This window comes from Syngnathus scovelli, chromosome 20 (assembly GCF_024217435.2).
Source record: "Syngnathus scovelli strain Florida chromosome 20, RoL_Ssco_1.2, whole genome shotgun sequence".
Taxonomy (NCBI): domain Eukaryota; kingdom Metazoa; phylum Chordata; class Actinopteri; order Syngnathiformes; family Syngnathidae; genus Syngnathus; species Syngnathus scovelli.
Genome location: NC_090866.1, coordinates 1,416,629 through 1,443,365, shown reverse-complemented (window position 1 = coordinate 1,443,365; position 26,737 = coordinate 1,416,629). Strand labels below are relative to the sequence as shown.

General features: G+C 43.2%; 2 protein-coding genes, 1 long non-coding RNA gene and 1 pseudogene across 3 annotated transcripts in view; 1 reads left to right on the top strand and 3 right to left on the bottom strand.

The window, feature by feature from the left end:
* The window catches only part of LOC125989976 (uncharacterized), a 340,553-nt gene that overhangs the window by 101,908 nt on the left and 211,908 nt on the right, over positions 1–26,737 (top strand). The window lies entirely within an intron of this gene.
* LOC125989985 (janus kinase and microtubule-interacting protein 3-like) overlaps positions 1–26,737 on the bottom strand; it is a 298,361-nt gene that overhangs the window by 96,269 nt on the left and 175,355 nt on the right. The gene's annotated exons all lie outside the window — the stretch shown is intronic.
* LOC125990652 (vitellogenin-1-like) lies at positions 25,063–25,903 on the bottom strand (annotated as a pseudogene).
* Positions 26,075–26,717, bottom strand: LOC125989998 (uncharacterized). The gene is made up of 4 exons (XR_007488778.2): positions 26,690–26,717; positions 26,508–26,601; positions 26,242–26,427; positions 26,075–26,167 (listed from the first exon to the last, which is right to left on the bottom strand). It is a non-coding gene; the product is annotated as an uncharacterized lncRNA (long non-coding RNA).

The window sequence follows — 26,737 nt, the reverse complement described above, 5'->3', positions numbered from 1 at the left end:
TACGATGCTGTCTGGAGCTTCCTGACCTTCTACATCTCTGGGAATCCAAGAAAGCTGTTGATAGCTCAAACTATTTTGTTGATGTCTGCACATGGCATTTTGTCCTTGCACTCTTTTCCATTCTCATGACATCTTGTCTACGACTTCTTTTGTTTATAGAATCTCGTTTCTTTTCTCATGAGACAAAGCCCACGCTTCCCCCCACCTCAGGGGCTAGTCTCACATTGTGGGTAGGGCATTCCTAAATAAAAAGAGCGAGGAGTGTTAACGGACCTTTAGTGTATTTTGGGACTGCTGTAAGTCTGATTGCACTCCTCGCGAGAAAAGACTCAACATTCTGCCTCACTGGTTTTGTCTGCTGATCCTTTTGCTGATTTTCAACCTAACAGATTTTTGGGGGCTCGTTCCGGGGTCTCAATAGACCTATTTCGGGGTTCCGGCCGACTTTTCGATGCAGGACAAGTCCTTGGCCAAGGCATATAGATAGAGAAACCCTTTTCACGGGGGTGTCTCGATCAGTCGGTTGGACACCGGAGTGGTTGACGAGATCATCCGAGGAGAAGGCCCAGCAGACTGTGAGTACGAATCTTGATTCTGTTGAAAGTAATGAAAGTGCAGTGACAAGAGGTCACTTAAAACCTTGACAATTCTAGACCCTATCAAGTGCAATTAGAAACAGTTAAATTCCGCTGGGATGATGGAGTCCCCTGACTGATAAGTCAGTTAAATTCCATGGGAGGGCGGACTCCTCTGTTTTCTAAAGAAGTACAGGTAATTTGGAGCAGTTAAATTCCGCTGAGGTGTCGTGGGGCCTCCTAGTTAACCTTCCTAATGTGTTAGCTTTCTGCTGCCATCTGGGGGTTTTCTTAACTCTTGTTTAGCTGGTTTGGCTTCTTTATCCATGAAAAGATAGGTTTTATATCTACTGTTAGATAAATTGTATATATTTGTTATCATGCGTTCCCTAATGAGTACTTATTAATAAAATTATTGTACAGAATGCTTGCTGTTTCGCCTTGCAGACGTCCACCAGAACACAACAAGTCATACGATGCTGTCTGGAGCTTCCGGACCTTCTACATCTCTGGGAATCCAAGAAAGCTGTTGATAGCTCAAACTATTTTGTTGATGTCTGCACATGGCATTTTGTCCTTGCACCCTTTTCGATTCTCATGACATCTTGTCTACGACTTCTTTTGTTTATAGAATCTCGTTTCTTTTCTCATGAGACAAAGCCCACGCTTTCCCCCACATCAGGGGCTATTCTCACATTGTAGGTAGGGCATTCCTAAATAAAAAGAGAGGAGTGTAAACAGACCTTTAGTGTAGTCGGATTGCTGTAAGTCTGAATGCACTCCTCGCGAGAAAAGACTCAACATTCTGCCTCACTGGTTTTGTCTGCTGATCCTTTTGCTGATTTTGAACCTAACAGATTTTTGGGGGCTCGTTCCGGGGTCTCAATAGACCTATTTCGGGGTTCCGGACGACTTTTCGACGCAGGAAAAGTCCTTGGCCAAGGCATATAGATAGAGAAACCCTTTTCACGGGGCTTTCTCGATCAGTCGGTTGGACACCGGAGTGGTTGACGAGATCATCCGAGGAGAAGGCCCAGCAGACTGTGAGTACGAATCTTGATTCTGTTGAAAGTAATGAAAGTGCAGTGACAAGAGGTCACTTAAAACCTTGACAATTCTAGACCCTATCAAGTGCAATTAGAAACAGTTAAATTCCGCTGGGATGATGGAGTCCCCTGACTTAGTCAGTTAAATTCCATGGGAGGGCGGACTCCTCTGTTTTCTAAAGTACAGGTAATTTGGAGCAGTTAAATTCCGCTGAGGTGCCGTGGGGCCTCCTAGTTAACCTTCCTAATGTGTTAGCTTTCTGCTGCCATCTGGGGTGTTTTTTCTTAACTCTTGTTTAGCTGGTTTGGCTTCTTTATCCATGAAAAGATAGGTTTTATATCTACTTTAAGAAAAAGGCAAAAATAAGTTTTTCTTACACAATAGGAAGGTTAAAGAGTTTAGAGTTTGTTAAAATCCACGGGAGGGCGGGCTCCCCTGCTTGCCTGTGGGACGATAAGAGTGCGCATTGTGTGTGTGTGAAGGAGACTTACCACTTAATATTTTACCACTGTCCTGTGAATAAAGTTGGCTTTAGGACACTGTAGGTGCCATTCGAATTGCCAACTCCGAAATTTAGAAAATAAACCATGGGGACAGCAAGTAGCAAACAAAAACCGCTACCCCGACATGAATTAAAATGCAAAGATTGGAAATTGATGGAAGAAGTCGACACCGAAAAAATAAAATATCTTGACAAATGCATATTTTGGAGAGAGGTGGGGCGTTGCATTATGCGACGTGGCGGTGGCGAGGCTCTCCGCACTTCAGTTGCTCCCCCCACCCTTGTTATCAGCTGGGAAGATTGTCATGTCTATGTTGTGGGCCCGTGTGTTTGTTTCTGTGTATGTTTGTCTTTGTGTATCAGTTCGTTATAAAGGTTGGAATTGCGTTAAGTTGGTGCACGAAAACGGTGTGCTAGACAATGGTTTATCAGATTTGCATTGTTAAATGTGAAAATTAGAAATTATAGAATAATATGACGGTTGTGGGCAGAAACTCGTCCGACGGGGAGAGTGCCCAACTCTCATAAAAATGTGGGAGTAAGAGAAAACATACATTGTAGAACTGGATAAAATTAGGTTAATGATTAGAAATCAAAGGTGTTATTATTATTCTCTTATCCCCTGCATTGCAAATGTCTTCTTGATGCAGATAGGTTAACAGGCTAGGACTTTAGTGAGGAGATGATTTATCAATTGATGGGGGTTAGTAATTGTCCAAATTCTAGTCACATGTTTTGAGGGACCACAGCAACAACATTATATTTAATTTGCAGGCCATTATTTAGTATGATATGACGGTGTCTAGCTAAGTAGACTGTTCTATCAAAAAATGTGAGAGTGAAGGAGGAGGTTTGATTTGTAATCTGACATTTGGGTCCCATTTTGAAGAGCATAGATTGTTTTTGTTTGTTTATTTTTTAAGATATGTTTAACAGTTTATCTCGGTGCAGTAAGGATATAGAAATTTTGCAAGACTTAAAATTAAAAATTAAAAAGCAAAATTACATTCTCATTTTCCCAGATGTGAGGGAAATTGAAAGATAAGAAAGACGAAGAAAAGATAAAAAAAGAACTTGCTGTTGCACAGACAGGAAGATGATGACACAGTGTCAGCGCGAGCTCGCTTAAGAACCACAGCTGAGAATGTGATGAGTGAAGATGAGAAAAATGATCAAATTACAAAGACAGATGTTGTGGCACGGCAAAGCGAACCATCCTTTCCGTCTTTGTACCCCAAATTAAACAACTCATTGCTTCCTATAATTTGAGAGGTGATGAAGTACAACAGGTTTTCATGGCATCCTTAACCAAACATTGGGCAAGCGTTAAAGGCACCTGGAGTCCTTTTGATCTCCAGGGCCGTCCATTGGAATATAACGGGGTGTCATTACAAATACAAATTGACCAACTATTGCAGGATAGAAATAATATTTCAACGTAGAGCAAATTACACAGACATTGGCCGGACTAAACAAAAACAAGATAAGCTGTTTGAAGACTTTAGGCACAGACCAGAAAGAGTGTTCAACTGATGTCTATGATCAACAACTCAAAAATGCTCTACATGCAAATTTGCGACCAGTATTATGTCGACAACGAATAAATTCGACAATTTTTTTCCCTATAAAATGGTGCCGTTTGGGTTTGAAGTACATAGTCGCTTCAAAGGAGGAAAAGCATGATTTAAGATACGCGATTGATCAATGAGAAGGCCCTTGTGCCAGGGGTGTCAAACTCATTTGTTCGCGGGCCGCGGTTTAGTCATGGCTTCTTTTGGAGGGCCGGTATGACTGTCATACCCGAGTAGATGTGTGAGCGCCTCATATTGTGGGGGCTGCGGAACAAGCTGATGAGTACCTCGCTTTCAAATCAGACAAGTAAAAACTGGTCTAATATTTGAAATTTAACATATTACTAAAAGTGAAGATAATTTGCGATTCGAGTGATGGCACATGTATATGAAGCACAATTTGACACCTGTGCCTTATACAAAGGTAAAGTTGGATTGGAATTTGATGAAACGGATATGGACATCCACATATTCCATTAGAGTTTAAATTGCTTGCAATGTAATTGCGATTTAATTAACACCTGTGTGATTGATTGATTGATTGATTGATTGATTGATTGATTGATTGATTGAGTGAGTGAGTGAGTGAGTGAGTGAGTGAGTGAGTGAGTGAGTGAGTGAGTGAGTGAGTGAGTGAGTGAGTGACTTTTCTGTCGCCTGCACGTCATCTTTCCTGCATGGCTACGTTGCTGTCTCAGCTGCATCTGACCGTTGAAAGATGCACGACACTCATTCCTGCCACTCTCATTCCCCTTCCTGACGACGGCGAATTCCATGATTGTGTCGATGCTGCCCAACAAATTGCAAAGGCTCGGCCTGATTTGGAAGATACGCCTCTGCCAGATGGTCATGTGGTTTTTGTTGATGGGTCTTCTAAGAAAAATGAATCTGGTGTGACCCTTACTGGGTATGCCATTGTTACTGCCGACGTGGTTTTGGAGGCTGCTAAACAGCCATCCAATATGTCTGCACAGGCCGCTGAGCTCATTGCTTTGACTGGGGCCTGCAAATTGTTTGCAAACAAATCCGTCACTATCTGGACTAATAGTCAGTATGCTTTTGCTACAGTGCACGTGTTTGCTCAGCAGTGGAGCAACCGTGGCATGATAACTTCTGCAGGGAAGCCCGTCACCCATTCCACATTACTGACTCAACTTTTGGACGCTGTCCAGCTGCCTTTAAAGATAGCGGTTTGCAAATGTGCTGCTCACACTGCGTGCTCTGATCCTGTTTCTCTCGGTAATGCTTTTGCTGACAAATCCGCGAAGGCCGCTGCAGAAGGCCTGCTCCATGTCCTCTCGTCTCTCACAGCTCATGATTCGATGTCACACATCTCCCCTGATGTGTTGCTTGACATGCAGTCTCAGAGCCCCTCCCAGGAACGGCTCTCTTGGGAAAAACGGGGTGCAACTAAAAACACTGTTGGTCTTTTTGTGTGACCTTTGGGCAAACCTGTCTTGCCTCATAACTTGTTCAAATGGGCTGCTATTTCGAGTCATGGGGTCACCCATGTCTCGACGGGGGGTATGGTGAAACAAGTTGAGGCTATTTATACAACATACGGCTTTGCAGCTTTTTCACAACAATTTTGCAGAGCGTGTTTGATCTGTGCTAAACATAACCCACAAGGCAATTTAAGACCTCAGAGAGGGAAATTCCCGACTCCGTTGTATCCGTTTCAGACAATACATATGGATTATATCCAATTACATAAATGTGAAGGGAAAGAATATTGTTTGGTCATAATAGACGCATTTTCTAAATGGGTAGAAACATTTCCTACCAAACATGCTGATGCACTCACGGTGGCAAAGGCCTTATGCAAAGACATCATTCCAAGATACGGTATTCCAGAAAAAAATTACAGCGACAATGGCCCACATTTTGTAAATCAGATAGTGCATAACATTGGGAGAATGTTCCACATAAATCTAAAGAACCATTGTTCCTGGCTCATGGGGGAAAAATTGCTAGAGATACGCGCGACACTAAATCCCCTTTTGATCAGGTTGTTTGTATTCCAGAAACCTATACTTGCGTGCCATGGCTTTTGTCTTGGACTTATAATAACTCATTGTTTACTGTGGCTCCTAATACATCTTCTTCTATTATATTACCTATGAAAAGTTTGAAAGGGTTTCATAATGGTCACCCCACTACTGGAGATAAATGGCTCGGGTATTGGTGGTATTTGACTGGCCACCCGGTTAGCACAGCCTGGGGCACCCTTGTCACCACACAAATGCGGGAGTATTGGCCCTCTGGTTCCAGTGAAGAGGCTGTGTTCTTTGCTAAACGAGTGACTTTGAAAAATCAAGGCACAAGCCTCCTTTTGACTCTTACACTCCCTGATGGTCAAATTCGTCCTCCAAATGCCACCTTGTTTAATACTTCTTGTTGGGGTTTTCAACTGTGGGCTTGGTCCTCTGGAATCGATCCTCACTTTCCTATTGCTATTTGCATTAATAAAACAATGTCGGTCGCAGACCGTCCCGTTACAAATAATTACACCCTGTCAGCAGGAGCAAAAATCACAAGTATGCTCCTCACTGATGTAGACAGCTATTTTGTAGCCTCCACAGGGATAAGCGGTCAAACCAACAACTGGCTTCTTATGGCTGAGCAGGCCGCGAAGATGGCTAACACCAGTTGCATCGCATGCATGGGTCCAAGACCTCTTTTTGAAAATCATACCTGCAAATATAGTTCCCAAGTGTGCTGTTGTTTTAATGTTAAACTCATCCATTTCACCCACTCATGATTGTTTTAAATGGGATAAGGTTTACCCTGTTGCCTCTATGACAAAATATAAACCCCTTTTTTCGTCCGATGTAGCTAAGGGTAATTTTACATGTATTAGATTACCTGGTACCGGTGAGAAGCTCGGCGCCCTACCTCCTCCATGGTGTGGGTCCATGACCAATGTCACTGCCCCTTTTTTGCCCATTGCTCGTAGTGATGTTTGGTTTTGGTGTAATAGTAACAAACTTTATGATAGGTTGCCTTTAAACAGCTCTGGAATTTGCGCTTTGGTACCCTATTGCTACCTGTTCATTTGATACCAATGTCCTCTTATGATCTGACATCTTTTGCTAAGTCCGTAGTGCCCGTATTCTGGCCGAGAACGAAACGAAACGCCGAATGGCGGGGCGCAGCTAATCCAACTTACATAGACGCCATTGGTGTTCCTAGAGGAGTACCGGATGAGTATAAGCTGGTGAATCAGATAGCAGCTGGTTTTGAATCCGCCCTGTGTTGGTGGTGTACTATTAACAAAAATGTTGACAGGATTAACTACGTCCATTACAACGTGCAGAGGCTTGGAAACTGGTCCGAGGCGGGTTTCAAGGCGGTCCACTCCCAACTGGCCGCTACTTCACTCATGGCTTTCCAGAATCGAATGGCCCTTGACATGCTACTCTCAAAAGAGGGCGGTGTCTGCGCCATGTTCGGCGAGCAATGTTGCACATTTATTCCAAATAATACTGCAGCCGGCGGAAGCCTGTCCCAGGCCCTTGAGGGCCTGCGGACCTTGAACGGGAAGATGAAGGAACACAGTGGGGTGAACACAGAGGTTTGGACCGACTGGTTGAACGTGTTGGGAAAGTACCGCACCCTGGTTTCCTCTGCCCTGGTCTCCATTGCCGTTTTCTCTGCCATTTTGACCTTGTGTGGATGTTGTTGCATCCCTTGTCTCCGATCCCTAATTAACAGGCTAATTACAACTGCTATCTCTCCACCAGCTGAGACTTTCCCGTTGCTCCAAAGGGATGACCTTTCGATCGACGCGGGTTCCTTCTCTAGTGACGACCCGGTCGGCGACTCTATTGTGGTAAACCTGTCCGGTTTGTTTCCTGACCCTAGTTTTGCCGAGTATGACTCAGTTTCCTCCCGAGTGTAAGTTAGTTCTTGCGAAGTGTGATCCCTTGGCTGAAAATCTTTTTGAAGTGGCCATATGGGTGATGTGTTGGTCTCCGGGAACTTATGATAAACAGGGGAGAATTGTTAGATAAATTGTATATATATGTTATCATGCGTTCCCTAATGAGTACTTATTAATAAAATTATTGCACAGAATGCTTGCTGTTTCGCCTTGCAGACGTCCACCAGAACACAACAAGTCATACGATGCTGTCTGGAGCTTCCTGACCTTCTACATCTCTGAGAATCCAAGAAAGCTGTTGATAGCTCAAACTATTTTGTTGATGTCTGCACATGGCATTTTGTCCTTGCACTCTTTTCGATTCTCATGACATCTTGTCTACGACTTCTTTCGTTTATAGAATCTCGTTTCTTTTCTCATGAGACAAAGCCCACGCTTTCCCCCACATCAGGGGCTAGTCTCACATTGTAGGTAGGGCATTCCTAAATAAAAAGAGAGGAGTGTAAACAGACCTTTAGTGTAGTCGGATTGCTGTAAGTCTGAATGCACTCCTCAAGACTCAACATTCTGCCTCACTGGTTTTGTCTGCTGATCCTTTTGCTGATTTTGAACCTAACATCTACTTTAAGAAAAAGGCAAAAATAAGTTTTTCTTACACAATAGGAAGGTTAAAGAGTTTAGAGTTTGTTAAAATCCACGGGAGGGCGGGCTCCCCTGCTTGCCTGTGAGACGATAAGGATGCGCATTGTGTGTGTGTGTGTGTGTATGGTTTGACTGAGAGTGATCTCATTTGAGCTCTCCTTTATGTAAACAGTGGTTTTGTGAGAGCAGAGGAAAGGAGACTTACCACTCATTAAATATTTTACCACTGTCCTGTGAATAAAGTTGGCTTTAGGACACTGTAGGTGCCATTTGAATTGCCAACTCCGAAATTTAGAAAATAAACCATGGGGACAGCAAGTAGCAAACAAAAACGGCTATCCCGACATGAATTAAAATGCAAAGATTGGAAATTGATGGAAGAAGTCAACACCGAAAAAATAAAATATCTTGACAAATGCATATTTTGGAGAGAGGTGGGGCGTTGCATTATGCGACGTGGCGGTGGCGAAGCTCTCCGCACTTCAGTTGCTCCCCCCACCCTTGTTATCAGCTGGGAAGATTGTCATGTCTATGTTGTGGGCCCGTGTGTTCGTTTCTGTGTATGTTTGTCTTTGTGTATCAGTTCGTTATAAAGGATGGAATTGCGTTGAATTAGTGCACGAAAACGGTGTGCTAGACAATGGTTTATCAGATTTGCATTGTTAAATGTAAAAATTTGAAATCATAGAATAATATGACGGTTGTGGGCAGAAACTCGTCCAACGAGGAGAGTGCCCAGCCCTCATAAAAATGTGAGAGTAAGAGAGAACATGCATTGTAGAATTGGATAAAATTAAATTATGATTGCAGATTTTAAATTTAGGAGGAATTATTGAAGTATGACATAAGACTATACAAGGACACATGTAAGGACAAGTCAAAGATTTGAATCACTTAGAGTTAAAAACAACATTGCAAGGGGGGCACTTTTTATCAAAAGAACACCAAGTAAAGTATTAAGTAGTGGGCATTCGTGATTGGGATTGAATTAAGGATAAAATTAGGTCAATGATTAGAAATCAATGGTGCTCTACACAATAAGGCTTAAATTTTAATGGGGAAATATTTGGAGTACTGTGTTGGTCTACATAGGTCATGGGCCTAGTTTATTTGGTTTTGATTGTGGTTTGGGTTTATTTTGTTTATTGTTAAGGTGTTCCTTGTTATTCTCTTATCCCATGCATTGCAAATGTCTTCTTGATGCAGATAGGTTAACAGGCTGGGACTTTAGTGAGGAGATAATTTGTCGATTGATGGGGGTTAGTAATTGTCCAAATTCTAGTCACATGGTTTGAGGGACCACAGCAACAACATTATATTTAATTTCCAGGCCATTATTTAGTATGATATGACGGTGTCTAGCTAAGTAGACTGTTCTATCAAAAAATGTGAGAGTGAAGAAGGAGGTTTGATTTGTAATCTGACATTTGAGTCCCATTTTTGAAGAGCATAGATTGTTTTTGTTTGTTTATTTTTAAAGATATGTTTAACAGTCTATCTCGGTGCAGTAAGGATATAGCAATTTTGCAAGACTTAAAATTAAAAATTAAAAAGCAAAATTACATTCTCATTTTCCCAGATGTGAGGGAAATTGAAAGATAAGGAAGACAAAGAAAATTTAAGAAAGAACTTGCTGTTGCACAGACAGGAAGATGATGACACAGTGTCAGCACGAGCTCGCTTAAAAACCGCAGCTGAGAATGTGATGAGTGAAGATGAGAAAAATGATCAAATTACAAAGACAGATGTTGTGGCACGGCAAAGCGAACCATCCTTTCCGTCTTTGTACCCCAAATTAAACAACTCATTGCTTCCTATAATTTGAGAGGTGATGAAGTACAACAGGTTTTCATGGCATCCTTAACCAAACATTGGGCAAGCGTTAAAGGCACCTGGAGTCCTTTTGATCTCCAGGGCCGTCCATTGGAATATAACGGGGTGTCATTACAAATACAAATTGACCAACTATTGCAGGATAGAAATAATATTTCAACGTAGAGCAAATTACACAGACATTGGCCGGACTAAACAAAAACAAGATAAGTTGTTTGAAGACTTTAGGCACAGACCAGAAAGAGTGTTCAACTGATGTCTATGATCAACAACTCAGAAATGCTCTACATGCATATTTTCAACCAGTATTATGTCGACAACGAATAAATTCGACAATTTTTTTCCCTATAAAATGGTGCCGTTTGGGTTTGAAGTACATAGTCGCTTCAAAGGAGGAAAAGCATGATTTAAGATACGCGATTGATCAATGAGAAGGCTATCCCTTGTGCCAGGGGTGTCAAACTAATTTGTTCGCGGGCCGCGGTTTAGTCATGGCTTCTTTTGGAGGGCCGGTATGACTGTCATACCCGAGTAGATGTGTGAGCGCCTCATATTGTGGTAGCTGCGGGACAAGCTGACGAGTACCTCGCTTTCAAATCAGACAAGTAAAAACTGGTCTAATATTTAAAATTTAACATATTACTAAAAGTGAAGATAATTTGCGATTCGAGTGATGGCACATGTATATGAAGCACAATTTGACACCTGTGCCTTATACAAAGGTAAAGTTGGATTGGAATTTGATGAAACGGATATGGACATCCACATATTCCATTAGAGTTTAAATTGCTTGCAATGTAATTGCGATTTAATTAACACCTGTGTGATTGATTGATTGATTGATTGATTGATTGATTGATTGATTGATTGATTGATTGATTGATTGAGTGAGTGAGTGAGTGAGTGAGTGAGTGAGTGAGTGAGTGAGTGAGTGAGTGAGTGAGTGAGTGAGTGAGTGAGTGAGTGAGTGAGTGACTTTTCTGTCGCCTGCACGTCATCTTTCCTGCATGGCTACGTTGCTGTCTCAGCTGCATCTGACCGTTGAAAGATGCACGACACTCATTCCTGCCACTCTCATTCCCCTTCCTGACGACGGCGAATTCCATGATTGTGTCGATGCTGCCCAACAAATTCCAAAGGCTCGGCCTGATTTGGAAGATACGCCTCTGCCAGATGATCATGTGGTTTTTGTTGATGGGTCTTCTAAGAAAAATGAATCTGGTGTGACCCTTACTGGGTATGCCATTGTTACTGCCGACGTGGTTTTGGAGGCTGCTAAACTGCCATCCAATACGTCTGCACAGGCCGCTGAGCTCATTGCTTTGACTGGGGCTTGCAAATTGTTTGCAAACAAATCCGTCACTATCTGGACTAATAGTCAGTATGCTTTTGCTACAGTGCACGTGTTTGCTCAGCAGTGGAGCAACCGTGGCATGATAACTTCTGCAGGGAAGCCCGTCACCCATTCCACATTACTGACTCAACTTTTGGACGCTGTCCAGCTGCCTTTAAAGATAGCGGTTTGCAAATGTGCTGCTCACACTGCGTGCTCTGATCCTGTTTCTCTCGGTAATGCTTTTGCTGACAAATCCGCGAAGGCCGCTGCAGAAGGCCTGCTCCATGTCCTCTCGTCTCTCACAGCTCATGATTCGATGTCACACATCTCCCCTGATGTGTTGCTTGACATGCAGTCTCAGAGCCCCTCCCAGGAACGGCTCTCTTGGGAAAAACGGGGTGCAACTAAAAACACTGTTGGTCTTTTTGTGTGACCTTTGGGCAAACCTGTCTTGCCTCATAACTTGTTCAAATGGGCTGCTATTTCGAGTCATGGGGTCACCCATGTCTCGACGGGGGGTATGGTGAAACAAGTTGAGGCTATTTATACAACATACGGCTTTGCAGCTTTTTCACAACAATTTTGCAGAGCGTGTTTGATCTGTGCTAAACATAACCCACAAGGCAATTTAAGACCTCAGAGAGGGAAATTCCCGACTCCGTTGTATCCGTTTCAGACAATACATATGGATTATATCCAATTACATAAATGTGAAGGGAAAGAATATTGTTTGGTCATAATAGACGCATTTTCTAAATGGGTAGAAACATTTCCTACCAAACATGCTGATGCACTCACGGTGGCAAAGGCCTTATGCAAAGACATCATTCCAAGATACGGTATTCCAGAAAAAAATTACAGCGACAATGGTCCACATTTTGTAAATCAGATAGTGTATAACATTGGGAGAATGTTCCACATAAATCTAAAGAACCATTGTTCCTATCGTCCACAATCAATTGTTGAGAGATCTAACGCGACTATAAAAAAACAGATTAAAGAAATGCATGGAAGAAAACAAACGACCATGGTCTCAGTGCTTAGACCTGGTCAAAATGTACATAAATATTACAAGTACAACAGGGCTAACTCCCTATGAAACTATGTTTGGAAGACCTTACAGGCTTCCTCAGTTCAAGAACACATGGGAGATCCCCGAGAAAGCCGCGTTAGCTGATTACATGAGAAAAATTTTGGAACGTCAAAAGAATCTAACCAATAACACTGATGGTGAACCCATTTCTCCGCAGGAAGACCCCAAAGTGGTACTGGGAGACTGGGTTTTGATCAAGAGTATCAAGAGGAAGAATTGGCATTCACCTAAGTGGGAAGGTCCCTTTTTGGTACTACTCACGACACCTAATGCTTTGAAAATAGCCCTTGAGGGCCTGCGGACCTTGAACGGGAAGATGAAGGAACACGGTGGGGTGAACACAGAGGTTTGGACCAACTGGTTGAACGTGTTCGGAAAGTACCGCACCCTGGTTTCCTCTGCCCTGGTCTCCATTGCCGTTTTCTCTGCCATTTTGACCTTGTGTGGATGTTGTTGCATTCCTTGTCTCCGATCCCTAATTAACAGGCTAATTACAACTGCTATCTCTCCACCAGCTGAGACTTTCCCGTTGCTCCAAAGGGATGACCTTTCGATCGCCGGGGGTTCCTTCTCTAGTGACGACCCCGTCGGCGATTCTATTGTGGTAAACCTGTCCGGTTTGTTTCCTGAACCTGGCTTTGCCGATTATGACTCAGTTTAACCCCCCGGGTGTAAGTTAGTTCTTGCGAAATGTGATCCCTTGGCTGAAAATCTTTTTGAAGTGGCCATATGGGTGATGTGTTGGTCTCCGGGAACTTATGATAAACAGGGGGGAATTGTTAGATAAATTGTATATATGTTATCACGCGTTCCCTAATGAGTACTTATTAATAAAATTATTGCACAGAATGCTTGCTGTTTCGCCTTGCAGACGTCCACCAGACCACAACAAGTCATACGATGCTGTCTGGAGCTTCCTGACCTTCTACATCTCTGGGAATCCAAGAAAGCTGTTGATAGCTCAAACTATTTTGTTGATGTCTGCACATGGCATTTTGTCCTTGCACTCTTTTCGATTCTCATGACATCTTGTCTACGACTTCTTTTGTTTATAGAATCTCGTTTCTTTTCTCATGAGACAAAGCCCACGCTTCCCCCCACCTCAGGGGCTAGTCTCACATTGTGGGTAGGGCATTCCTAAATAAAAAGAGCGAGGAGTGTTAACGGACCTTTAGTGTATTTCGGGACTGCTGTAAGTCTGATTGCACTCCTCGCGAGAAAAGACTCAACATTCTGCCTCACTGGTTTTGTCTGCTGATCCTTTTGCTGATTTTGAACCTAACAGGTGCCCACCAGCAATCTGCCGTATCAGCACCCAACAGGTTACTCACCATCATTACCCTTAAATGTGTCACACTGCTGTAAAAGTCCTTTCAACACAAAGACATTTTCAATTGGGTTTTGAATGAATGAAGTATGAACGATCATTATGGTCGAAAAGATCTAGTTGCAACCTTGTTGTAGACGGCCTCAAAGCTGGAGGCGCTGCTTCTGCTCTTCTGAGAAAATCCATTAGCTTGGGACTGCAACAACATGAGAATGTAAAAATGAATTCTGGACCTTCATCAACGTGACCAAGCACCATGCGAACATACCTTCTTGTGGTTCCTCTCGAAGGTGCGCTTGAGGTTAACTCGCTGCAAAGATGATAATTCAGAGACTCTGTAGTTGTCCGCCCAAACCAAAAAGTCTGTTTTGGGATACTTACTGCCGAGACGTGGCGACTGGAACGGGAGGTGTTAGAGATTTGCTCACTCCAACTTATTTTGCAAGAACCACACGGTAGACAAGCAAGTTCTTTTAGACACCTGCAGGTGGAGAGTCCATTCGTCGCTGTGCGTGCAGCGATGTTCGAATAGCGCTCTGGACTCTCCTTCCTGCAAGAGAATATTTATTACGAGAAACAGAGTGGGGGTATGAGTGGGCTGAATAGAAAGCCCTTGTCCTCTAGTCTAAACATCTCAGGGGATGTTTTACGATCTTGTGATAAGGAGGACAAGGTAAGGTATTTATTACCTGTTGCATTCCAACATAATCCTATGATAAAGATAACCTGGAAAACCCTAACATCTCCCTCCTGTTTTATCATATGATTATGCTACCCCAAACAACAAAGACAAGTAAGAAAAAAAACATATATATGTATAATGAAGAAAGAAGAATAGGAAAAATAAAAACAACAAACAATGATAGCAACACTTTCCAGTGAAGATGAGGCATTACCTTAATACCCCAGATCAAACTTATTGTGTAAGCGAAAAACCTGCTGGCCAGATGTTATTAGCAGGAAAATTCTTACACGGTCCCTTTGCCTTAAGGCGACCAGAATGCTATCAATAAAAACAAAAAGAAAAACAAAGAAACAGTACATCAGCGTATCCATTACTTGCGAAGCATATTAGATGGTCAAATCAACAAGTTTCCGTAATACATGCTCAACAGAACAGCATCTACGCAATCCACGTCTCATTATCATTATCACAACTGTCACGTCTAAGAAGTTGTATATGTGCTCGCGTTTTCGTCAGCTGCTGATGTTCTAGTCTGTAGGTGAGGTCTGTCACACACACCGGCGCACACACTCGTGTCCAGTTGGCAGGCAGCATCGGACAACTCACGTGACCACAAAACCATGATCCGTACTGAACAGGCACGTGCACTCATAGGATGCAGGTGAGGCAGTGCCTCTGAACTTCTGAATGAAGTAGGTCCCGTCCGATGGTGCAGCCATGTTGGTAGTAGTGCCCTTACACCTTGAAAACGGCTCTCTCATCCTGGCACACAGCGGTGATGTCCAAAGCTCCCATCCAGTTTCCTCCTGGAGAGCAGTCGTCGTTAATGCATTTGTGGGTCCTACAACCTTGAGTGCAACATGTGTAGTCAGCAAGACTTGGAATGGTCCCTCCCGTCGTGGCTGGCCCAGTTCCTTCTTTTGATGACCTCGATGTAGACCCAGTCTCCTGGATTGATGGGGTTGTCGACCTGTGAGGAGGAAAGATCAAGCGGCAGTAAATTTGTCTTTGACACAGTTTGAGCGTCCTGATCATATAATCTGCCAAGGACTGCTCTTCATCTGTTGTTTGCAACTCTCATAGTCAATTGTCGTGCCCATTTAACTGGCAAATAGGAGTGTTTGCGGGAAGAGTTTGAACACCTCCTAATGATTCCCTTTAACCAAAAACTATTTATGACAGGGGCGTTCCCATTTATTGCCTCCTGGTTTAAAATAGATTGTCTTACCCATGCCTTCTTTCTCCTCACACGCTCGCACACACACAGGGTGTGAACACACACACACACACACACACACATCTGCACACACACATACACAAAACGGCATACAAAGTTCAGACGAACGACAACAAGACTGTCACAATTTTACAGAGATTACTCACAAACAGAACACACAGACAAAGGGATTCTAATCCATCTCTCATGTAGCTTCTTTTGATAGAATCTCCTATCGGTAACTGTATAGCAGACGTTTTAGCATATAATCCCATACTCTGCTCTCTCGCTTCTACTTTTTCATGTCGGTGCAGTCGTAGGTGGCCCCTATTGCAGTCATTGTCTTGTTAACTGTCGCCTTGTGACTCCTATGCATGATTGTGTGAATGTCAAAAATTGAACGTACCTAACTTTCTGACCATCCAACCTCCACTGTGGTATAAAAAACCTTACTATTGTATTGAGTAGGTACATTGAGCAACCTAGCTTCCTCCTGACTGCCAAATGTCCTGTTCTAAAATTTATATAACTCGACCTCTACGTTTTAAGCTTGATGAGCCAAATATCAGATCTTGCTCTTGTTTCCTACCGTTTTAGCCTATTTGTTTTATCCAAATCCGTTCAATCTCTGATTATAATCTGTAGCCCTACGTATTTTTCAAATTTTTATTTATTTATTTATCAAATCTCCTCAGTTCTGTCAAACTCAGTGCACAATGAACCTCCCTTCCACTTTGAACCAAGCTCCACCAAATTTGGTAACGCCAAGGAGTGCGATTTGGTTGTCGGACACTCCAAGTCCATATCTTTTTGCCGCACTTCACCCTATCAAGTTGGTGTTCTTTTGTTGTTGCTTCAGAGCGACCCCATCCATCACTCTTGAATGAGTCCATTGTTCAAACGAGTCAATTTTCATCATTGTGAGTTCCTCCGCTTTTCACTGTCTTTTCTCATCCCCGAGGATGTTGTCTGTCCTCCGGAGTGTACTTGTCCTTCTCCAAGCACAACAGCAGTCTTTTCTTGTCCTTCGCCAAAGGTCAAAGGTGCTTCAGAGCCAGGCACCATTTTGTGGTTGTTCACGGCTGCAGGCGAAGTCTTGGATTGGGTTTCAGGGACTCTGACACTGAGAATGACAGGCTGGGACGTCAAACTTGTAAGACTATCTCCAAATGTAGCTGCTTCCATCAATTTGCTGGTAACATTTATTTACCAAACTTCAAATTCTCCTAATAACAGCGGTCTCGTTTTATATCGTAAATCCTGCAACTCATCCTATTTTTGAGCTACATTTTATCTATAGTTCCAATTTAATCGGACAGTATGTTGTCTTCAGTATCATTGTTGAAAATCAACTCATCGAGGTCTGCTTTCCACATCAAGCCCTGATCTGTATGTCTTGACCTCTCACATGTTATTGTCATGCTTGCTCAAAAATGTGACTTAGAGTATGGTGCTGTGAATTCTCAATCTCCCATATAAAATTGGATCCCACCTCGTAGTTCTTATCGTTCTCATGTTCCTGATAGCCTGCAATTGTCGAAATCAAAAATGTTTTCTTTTAACTGTCTTTCTTTTGAACCTCTAAATCTCTCGTGTTGCTAACCTATCTACACCAGAACAAAAAATTTACCACAATATAACACCAAATGTATTCGAAAATTCATTGTCATAAAGTGTTGTATTATTACTATCTTCCACTATCTGTCCTACTCACTCCCCCCTTTTGAGGCTTGGCAACGCCCATGCCTCACACCTTGACAAACTTTTTGGGAGAATGCGTTCTTTACTACATACGATTCCATCATCATTTAATTTGACTTTCTTTCCAAAACACTTCTCAATTTCTCAGTTCACACATCTTCTACATGTGTTACTGGTTCTCCAGTTTTTTTTTTCTAGTTAATTATCAATCCAAAAGCTACGTGTTTCTTTCTAACATTCAACCTGCTCAAAATCACTCTTTCATCAAAGTCGCTCTACTAATTTTCTATAGTAGTCGCCAACGACTTCAACCATTCAACCTTTCATTCAGGCAATCATTCATCAATGCTCATCATATGCATCTCACACAGTCTCCAAAAAGGAGTCTTCCCATCACATTGGTCCCAATTCATCCAAGCTCACCACACAAAATTCATATATCATTTTCAACTCAGGTTTCCTGGTAGAACAATCCACCAATTCAAAAAAGACTTAACTAAAACAAACAACTGGCAAATTAATCTAAATGTTTTCTTTGTTTTTAAATTTGAAGAACTCAATCTCTCAGATTTAGCTTGCATTTAGAATTTTGCATAATCTTATAACACAACCAATCAATTATTCCTATTAAATGTAGTATTGCAAAATCTTAAATTCACAATTTAGCTTCTCCCAATTCCTGAAAGCATGTTCTGTTGTTTTGTTAACTCCGAAGACAGCGTGTGAGGCTGGGGAGCATCACATCTGACACCCTGACCACCAACACTGGAGCCCCTCAGGGATGCGTCCTCTCCCCACTGCTCTTCTCCCTCTACACCAACGATTTCTCCGCAAGTGACTCTTCCGTGAAGCTCCTGAAGTATGCAGACGACACCACTCTCATCGGACTGATCCAGAACGGTGATGAGACTGCGTACAGACAGGAGGTGGAGCGGCTGGTCCACTGGTGCAGCCAAAACCACCTGGACCTGAACCCGCTCAAGACCGTGGAGATGACAGTGGACTTCAGGCGAGGCCCTTCACCACTTTCACCCCTCACTATCCGCAGTAATACTATTCTCTCATCAGACACCTTCAAGTTCCTGGGAACCACAATCTCTCGGGACCTGAAATGGACCGGCCACATAGACTCTGTCCGGAAGAAGGCCCAGCAGAGGCTGTACTTCCTGAGACAGCTCAAGAAGTTCAACCTGCCACGGGAGCTGCTGAAGACCTTCTACACTGCCATCATCCAGTCTGTCCTCTGCACCTCCATCACTGTCTGGTTTGGATCGGCCTCCAAACAAGACAAGCTCAGACTGCAATGGACAATAAGGACTGCAGAAAAGATAATTGGAATCAACCTCCCATCTATCCAAGACTTGTACCTGTCCAGGACCAGGAAACGTGCAAGTAACATCTCAACAGACCCTTCGCACCCAGGTTGCAGCCTGTTTGAACTACTCCCCTCCGGACGCCGTTATAGAGCTCTGTACACTAAAACCAGCAGACACAGAGACAGCTTCTTCCCCCAGGCTGTCGCTCTGATGAACTCACACCACTCTTAGAGTCTCAGAGTCATTACTGTGCAATAACATCCCGCTTGCCACACCTTTTTTGTCTACACTGTTTGTACTATGTGTCCTCTCTGCATCCATTGCAGCCTGGTCATCCTAGAAGAGGGACCCTCCCATCTGTGGTCTCTTCTCAAGGTTTCTCATTTCCCCTAGCTGGAGTTGTTAGAGATTTGCTCACTCCAACTTATTTTGCAAGAACCAAACAGGAGACAAGCAAGTTCTTTTAGACACCTGCAGGTGGAGAGTCCATTCGTCGCTGTCTGAACAGCGATTATCGAATGAAGTCTAAAAGTCTCCTCCCTGCAAGGGCATATTTATTAGGAGGAACAGAGTGGGGGTGAGTGGACAGGTTTGGTGAACCCCCGGCCTCTGATAAGATCAGAGCAGGGGGTGTTTTACACTGTTGTGGGAAACAGAACAACTTTGATTGCTTCCCCTGCAGCTGGTCAATCAAGCAGAGGAAGCAACCACTTCATCTTACTCTGCATTCTGAGGGCAAGAAATGATTGATTTAATCATTACATTGTGAGGGCAAGACAAGATTGATTTAATCATTACAGTTGTCAAACGCACCTCTTGCAATCAGGTGCCCCCGGCTTCCCAGTAACGGGTTTGTTTTTTAGCCGGGTTCGGAGATTCGTCCGTAATCTAACCACCCGAGTTAAATTAACTCCTCCGGAATCAATCTAATTTCTGTACGACGCCAATCCCTCTCAAGTCACCCGAAGCGCGTGCCGAGTAACTCAATTCGAGGCAGGACTTCGAAGTGACCGCATCGTATTGATGGCTCCCCGCTAATGTTTGAAGTTCTTATTCGTTACGGATATTTTTTAGATGTCTTTGTTAAGACCTCAGGGATTCGTTTGTATAGCGCACCCAAGCACTAGTTTTGCCGAAGTAAATGTTGATATGGGTCCGTTTCACTTGGTCGCTCATGCAGCGAGCCGACCAACTTTTTTATTCGAAAGAGAATCGAATTAATAAAAGTGTGACAATAATAGCATTTAAGAAGAAAATTAATGCCCTTTATATTATTAATTCTAACTTCGTATACGTAGATCTAGCACTTGACCGTCGGAGTTCTTCACCCCACTTAATTGCTTCGAAGAGAATAGCGACTTTCTTAAACTGAATAAAAATGTCGTGCTGTCTTTAGATTTGCCCAATAATTAATTTGGAAGGCAAGTCTATTTTTTGATCGTGTCCTATTTAACTTTTGACGCGGCCCGACAAAAAGGGGAACTGGGCCGCGCCCGACGGACAATCGAAATATTTTTATCCTCCACCAACTTCACTGATTTATTTTAATCATCGTCGTTATGTTATTTAAAGGAAGTAAATTCTCAACCGAATTCACTTTCAACGAACTCAACTCTTCCGTTAAATATTTACGAAAGTTATTTAATTCTCTAACTTGCTCAGAGTTACTTTTTACGCGGCCCGTCAAAAAGGGGAACTGGGCCGCGCCCGACGGACAATCGAAATATTTTTATCCTCCACCAACTTCACTGATTTATTTTAATCATCGTCGTTATGTTATTTAAAGGAAGTAAATTCTCAACCGAATTCACTTTCAACGAACTCAACTCTTCCGTTAAATATTTACGAAAGTTATTTAATTCTCTAACTTGCTCAGAGTTACTTTTTACGCGGCCCGTCAAAAAGGGGAACTGGGCCGCGCCCGACGGACAATCGAAATATTTTTATCCTCCACCAACTTCACTGATTTATTTTAATCATCGTCGTTATGTTATTTAAAGGAAGTAAATTCTCAACCGAATTCACTTTCAACGAACTCAACTCTTCCGTTAGAGTCTCAGAGTCATTACTGTGCAATAACATCCCGCTTGCCACACCTTTTTTGTCTACACTGTTTGTACTATGTGTCCTCTCTGCATCCATTGCAGCCTGGTCATCCTAGAAGAGGGACCCTCCCATCTGTGGTCTCTTCTCAAGGTTTCTCATTTCCCCTAGCTGGAGTTTTGAGTTTTTCCTTGCCCTCTTGGGAGTTTAAGATCAGGGGGTGTTTGAGAATATCTTTCGTTCTTCACATGTCCTGAGTGTTGTTGTTAGTCACCTAAATGTTGAACAGAGGCTGTGATTTACCGAAGTCAAATTCCTTGTTTGGCACGCTCAAACATGGCGAATAAAAAACTCTTGAATCTTGAAATATTTACGAAAGTTATTTAATTCTCTAACTTGCTCAGAGTTACTTTTTACGCGGCCCGTCAAAAAGGGGAACTGGGCCGCGCCTTCGGTTGCCTATTCAGTACAAATCCGCGTACAACGAAGTAAGTAATATACAAAACACATTTATTGAAGAAACATGGAATAGAATTACAAATCTCAATTACCCCAGAAACTGAACAATTTCACTCACTGATACCCGTGTTAATAAAATCATTCAATCCCAGAACAATTCGATTGCAAAACACAGTTCATAAAAAAGGGAAGCGGTAATTACCAGCTGCGTGCTATTTTTGGTGAAAGCAAAGTCGAGTGATCAGTTCGATCTTGCTTCTAAAATCCAAATTAAAGAAACAGGCTGGCCACGAGGAATCCGGCGGCCCGATGACTATTCCCCCCTCTCGCTAAAATACATAAAAAATATAAATCCCTCTCACCTATTCCTCCTATAAAGTTGTCCAGTCCAATTTTTGGGAGTAAATCCAAGTTAATTTCAGTCCAGCGATCCTGCGTCTCACACAAAGATCTTCGGGACTTTGGAAAAAATCTTGAAACTCCTCCGGGCCTCTTCACGTATAAGCGCTCTTTTGGGGGAAAAAAGCCCTGAAGCTACTCCAGCAGGACCTTTTATAGACCTCTCCGTCCCCCCCCCTCCCCTTTCTTTTCTCCTGTACTTTCCCTATAGGGTAAGACTGCCCAGTTTTCCCACGCCTATAGAAGGGACTGGCCAGCATTCCCACGCCTATAGAGGGAACTGGCCAGTTTTCCCCCGCCCATAGAGGGAACTGGCCAGCCTCTCCCACGCTTTGTTATCTGTGGCCTTTAGCAGCTGTTTCCGCCCTGACCACGCAGTACTTTCCACCAAATGCACAGCTAGTGGTAAAACCTTTCACTTCCCCTTTTCACCTTTGACCTACTTTCTGTTACATGAATTGATCGAATTGACAAATAATATTGCTTTAAAGCGGTTACAGAATACATTTTTAGCCAAGCAAAAAAATCAAAAAATAAAAATCACATAATAAACATTTCATTTGTGCTTCTCCAAACAATTTATGTCACGCCACTATTCTCAGTGACGGGTCCCTTGATCGAATTGACAAATAATATTGCTTAAAGCGGTTACAGAATACATTTTTAGCCAAGCAAAGAAATCAAAAAATAAAAATCACATAATAAAAATTTCATTTGTGCTTCTCCAAACAATTTATGTCACGCCACTATTCTCAGTGACGGGTCCCTTGATCGAATTGACAAATAATATTGCTTAAAGCGGTTACAGAATACATTTTTAGCCAAGCAAAGAAATCAAAAAATAAAAATCACATAATAAAAATTTCATTTGTGCCTCCATGCGTGACTTACACTCTGACACCGTGTTCCTCTTTTCTATTTTAACTGGTCTAGCTTATTCTGGCCCCTCTTTTGGTCTCATGTTTTGGTCTGGCGCCATCTTTTGGACAAATTTGGAATTTCAGCTCTGTCAATTTATCCCTGTGAACAATCCATATTCTACCATTTGGACCATCTCTACCCCCATGTTACATGACACAGTCTACATTCCAACATAATCCTACGATAAAGATAACCTGGAAAACCCTAACAGGAGTTTTGAGTTTTTCCTTGCCCTCTTGGGAGTTTAAGATCAGGGGGTGTTTGAGAATATCTTTCGTTCTTCAAATGTCCTGAGTGTTGTTGTTAGTCACCTAAATGTTGAACAGAGGCTGTGATTTACCGAAGTCAAATTCCTTGTTTGGCACGCTCAAACATGGCGAATAAAAAACTCTTGAATCTTGAATCTTGAATTTCTCATGAGGGCTTGACACTAACATGCACTAGTGTGGATTAGTTTCTGCTCGCAAACAGATTTCTCTCTTTTTCTTTCATTTTTATCTGTCAAAATTGTTTCTGTTCTGCGGTGTAAATTGAATAGACAACAGTCTAGCAAATGTCTTTATACTAAAAGTTTAGCCAATCTTCATCAACTTAACACATACGCACACACATGCACAGCTCTCGCGTGCGGAAGGTAGGTCTCAGCAACAATGATTCGTCACAGGCTGGCCATTTCCTGTGGTCGATCATGAGCTGGTCCCTCCCGTGCACACGAGGACAGCACATTCTAATTTTATTTATTTATCTTCTAGAAGCAAGTTGCATTTCTTTACCACTTGATTTGCATATTTTAACTTCAGTGTAACACAATTTGATCCCTATTCATTTGTAATTGGGCCTACAAACAGCATTGTCATACTTCTTGTGTGGACAGGGGCTCTAACGATCTAAAAAGATTTTTGATAACCTGACAATGACATGTTTTGCTGTGATATGGGAGAGGTTGCAGATCTTTTAAATTTCGATACATGATTTGCATAGGACCGGAAACTCCTCTTGCCCCTTGCTTGAGCCGCGGCTTGAGCTGCGGCCTTGCACCTGCTCACAGGGGCCTTATTGTCTCCTGGTCTGACAAACACTTTTGACCGCATCGGTTTTCATCTTTCTAGCTTTTGTCTCTTGAATTCGTTCTCATCTCTTTGTGAAGATTTCAACCACACTCTAGCACTTCTACCACTTCTTCCACATTTCAAATTTCCTTGTACTCCATACATTTTCTTCCACTTCAGCATCTATTGCATACAATTAAGAAATCTACTTGCCATGAACTTCTCGTTTCAAAGAAGAGCAGAGCAAGAGATTTACCGTTCTTATTTCCCATCTTAATTTTAGTAGTTTAAGGTTTTACAATTTTTTTTCATTTTTTTTTCTTTGAGGATCCTCAATGCAGGTTTAAATTGACCTTTCGACAGATTACTAGCCTGTTTTATTGCCGTGGATCAACGCTAGAACTGCTTCTTAGTCAATTTACCCTACCAGTCACACACTCAATCACACAAGTTATCCCTGCCTACGCGAAGTCCTCCTTTTAAAAAAAGGAGCTGCTTCATCCAGTGAGGGGACTCTACAACACCCCCCACCTTCCCTGGGAATTAAAGACAACAGTCCTTGTCCCCAGCCCTGCCAACGCGAAGTCCTCCTTTTTTTTAAAAAAAAAAAAAAAAGGAGCTGCTTCATCCAGTGAGGGGACTCTACAACACCCCCCACCTTCCCTGGGAACTAAAGACAAAAGTCCTTGTCCCCAGCCCTGCCAACACGAGGTTGTACTCATTAGAACAGTGATCGTCAAATAATGATTCACGGAGGTACTGAGATTTTAAAACAGTTTGAGAACCACTGCTCCAAAAGAGACACCTCATCCAGAGGGGGACTCTACAACACCCCCTCCTTCCACAAAACTTATTCCTGTGCACTTCTTCCTTTTTACGCGTTTCACAAACAACAACACAATCACACAACTTAAGGCCTTTAACTTACTTGTCCCCTGGTTCGTTGCACTGCCGGGTCCCGTCAATCCACCTCTGTCAGACGAAGGCAGACCTAAGATGCTGGCCCAGCGAAGAATTCTCTTCCCAGGACTTTCTCCTACAGGTCCTCTTAATGGACGCTGGCTTGTCGACAATGCAGCACGTCCTCCTTCGTCAGCCAGATAGCGGGTATGAGAGGTCCCGGGTTTCGGCACGAAAATGTTAGAGATTTGCTCACTCCAACTTATTTTGCAAGAACCACACGATAAACAAGCAAGTTCTTTTAGACACCTGCAGGTGGAGAGTCCATTCGTCGCTGTGCGTGCAGCGATGTTCGAATAGCGCTCTGGACTTTCCTTCCTGCAAGAGAATATTTATTACGAGAAACAGAGTGGGGCTATGAGTGGGCTGAATAGAAAGCCCTTGTCCTCTAGTCTAAACATCTCAGGGGATGTTTTACGATCTTGTGATAAGGAGGACAAGGTAAGGTATTTATTACCTGTTGCATTCCAACATAATCCTATGATAAAGATAACCTGGAAAACCCTAACAGGAGGAACTAGAGCTTGCGCTGAAGAGGGATTCCAGACTAGACGCAGAGCTGCTTCGAGTAAACCCGCTGTGTGTGCTGTTCCTTCTGCTGGTGCTGTGGACGTTGTGTTTCCTGCCGGGGCGGCGGCTGCTGCTGCTGCTGCTGCTGCTGCTGCTGCTGCTGCTGCTGCTGCTGCTGCTGCTGCTGCTGCTGCTGCTGCTGCTGCTGCTGCTGCTGCTGCTGCTGCTGCCGCTGCTGCCGCTGCTGCGACTGCTTCTGCTGCTGCTGCTACTGGATCTGCTACTGGATCTGCTGCTGCTGCTGCTGCTGCTGCTGCTGCTGCTGCTGCTGCTGCTGCTGCTGCTGCTGCTGCTGCTGCTGCTGCTGCTGCTGCTGCTGCTGCTGCTGCTTCTGCTGCTGCTGCTGCTGCTGCTCTTTTAAGATGAGGAGGACTTGCTTGAAGAAGAGGAGGAAGACGTGCCATTCAGAATTTTTTGGAGCCTCATCAAGACTGGTTTTCCAGCAACGATGTCGTCATCTTCAATCAGACTGATCTTCTTGATGATCTTCTCTGCGGCCTTTGGTCCAACTTGAACCAGCATCTCCAGTCTTCCAATGGATTCCTCTTCATCTGAGATGAACATGAAATGAGTTCATTTTTTCCAAATCCATTCTTATTGAGAATTCTTTCACTTACTGCGCTTGACTGACAGTGAGGCAGAATGTTTTCCAGCCAATCTGTACAACATAATGTCCCTGATAAACGCAGCATTGGCCGTGGCAACCTTGACACAGCCCTTCGGTCCAGTTCCGTAAGCTTGGAAGCAGTACTTTTTAGAAAATGCACGGCTTCTGAAGGGTCTGAAATCTTCCATGTCATCTGGAAGGACCTCTGAAGATGCACGCTATTGAAAGGAAGACAGGTAAACGGTAGTCTGTTTCAGTAGATGTGTGTTCCTGGCTGATATTTGAAAGCTTACCACGCTAGTAGACCAAGGGGATGTCTTTGAGGTGAGGATCTCCCACGAGCCTGGTCTCACGTAGTCGGTAGGGATAAGCGGAGTCCTTCTGGCATTAGGAATATCTTCAACGTTTCTCACCACAGCAATGCTCTCAACCCTGTCAAAGGATCACAATCTTGGTTCTGTCAAATTGAAGACTGGACTGTGTTTAAAATGAAAGTCAATTCTTACTCGACAGCCACAATCTCTTCAGGTGCAGGAACAGGGAGAGCCGCAAATTTAAATTGACCCTCGTTGATGTCAAGTCTGGTTGAAATGGAGGCTGGTACAATGGCGTCGATCTTGGCTCTTGAGTAGACAGTAGCCTGGAGAATTTCGGTGTTCTCTCCGATCACGGCAAACACGTTTGCAACAACGCTAGAAGGAGAAGACGCAATTCAAATGTGATGATTGATCCAAAGGATGACGTTTGACTTCATTGTCAGATTGGTATGAACCTTGGTTTGATTTCAGCCATCAACTCAATCTTGGTCTTCAGGAGCTGGCGGAACTGGATGGGCTCCGGCAGAGCTGGAGTTACGGTTGCCCTCACTACAAAAAAGTCATTTTGTTTTTTTCTCTTGGGTTGTAACTTCATCATCGACAACAACAGAAGTCGAGTTTGAAAGGTAGTACATACGTTTGAAAGAGGCAGCAGCCACAGCAGCCTTCTGGATCCCAATTCGGC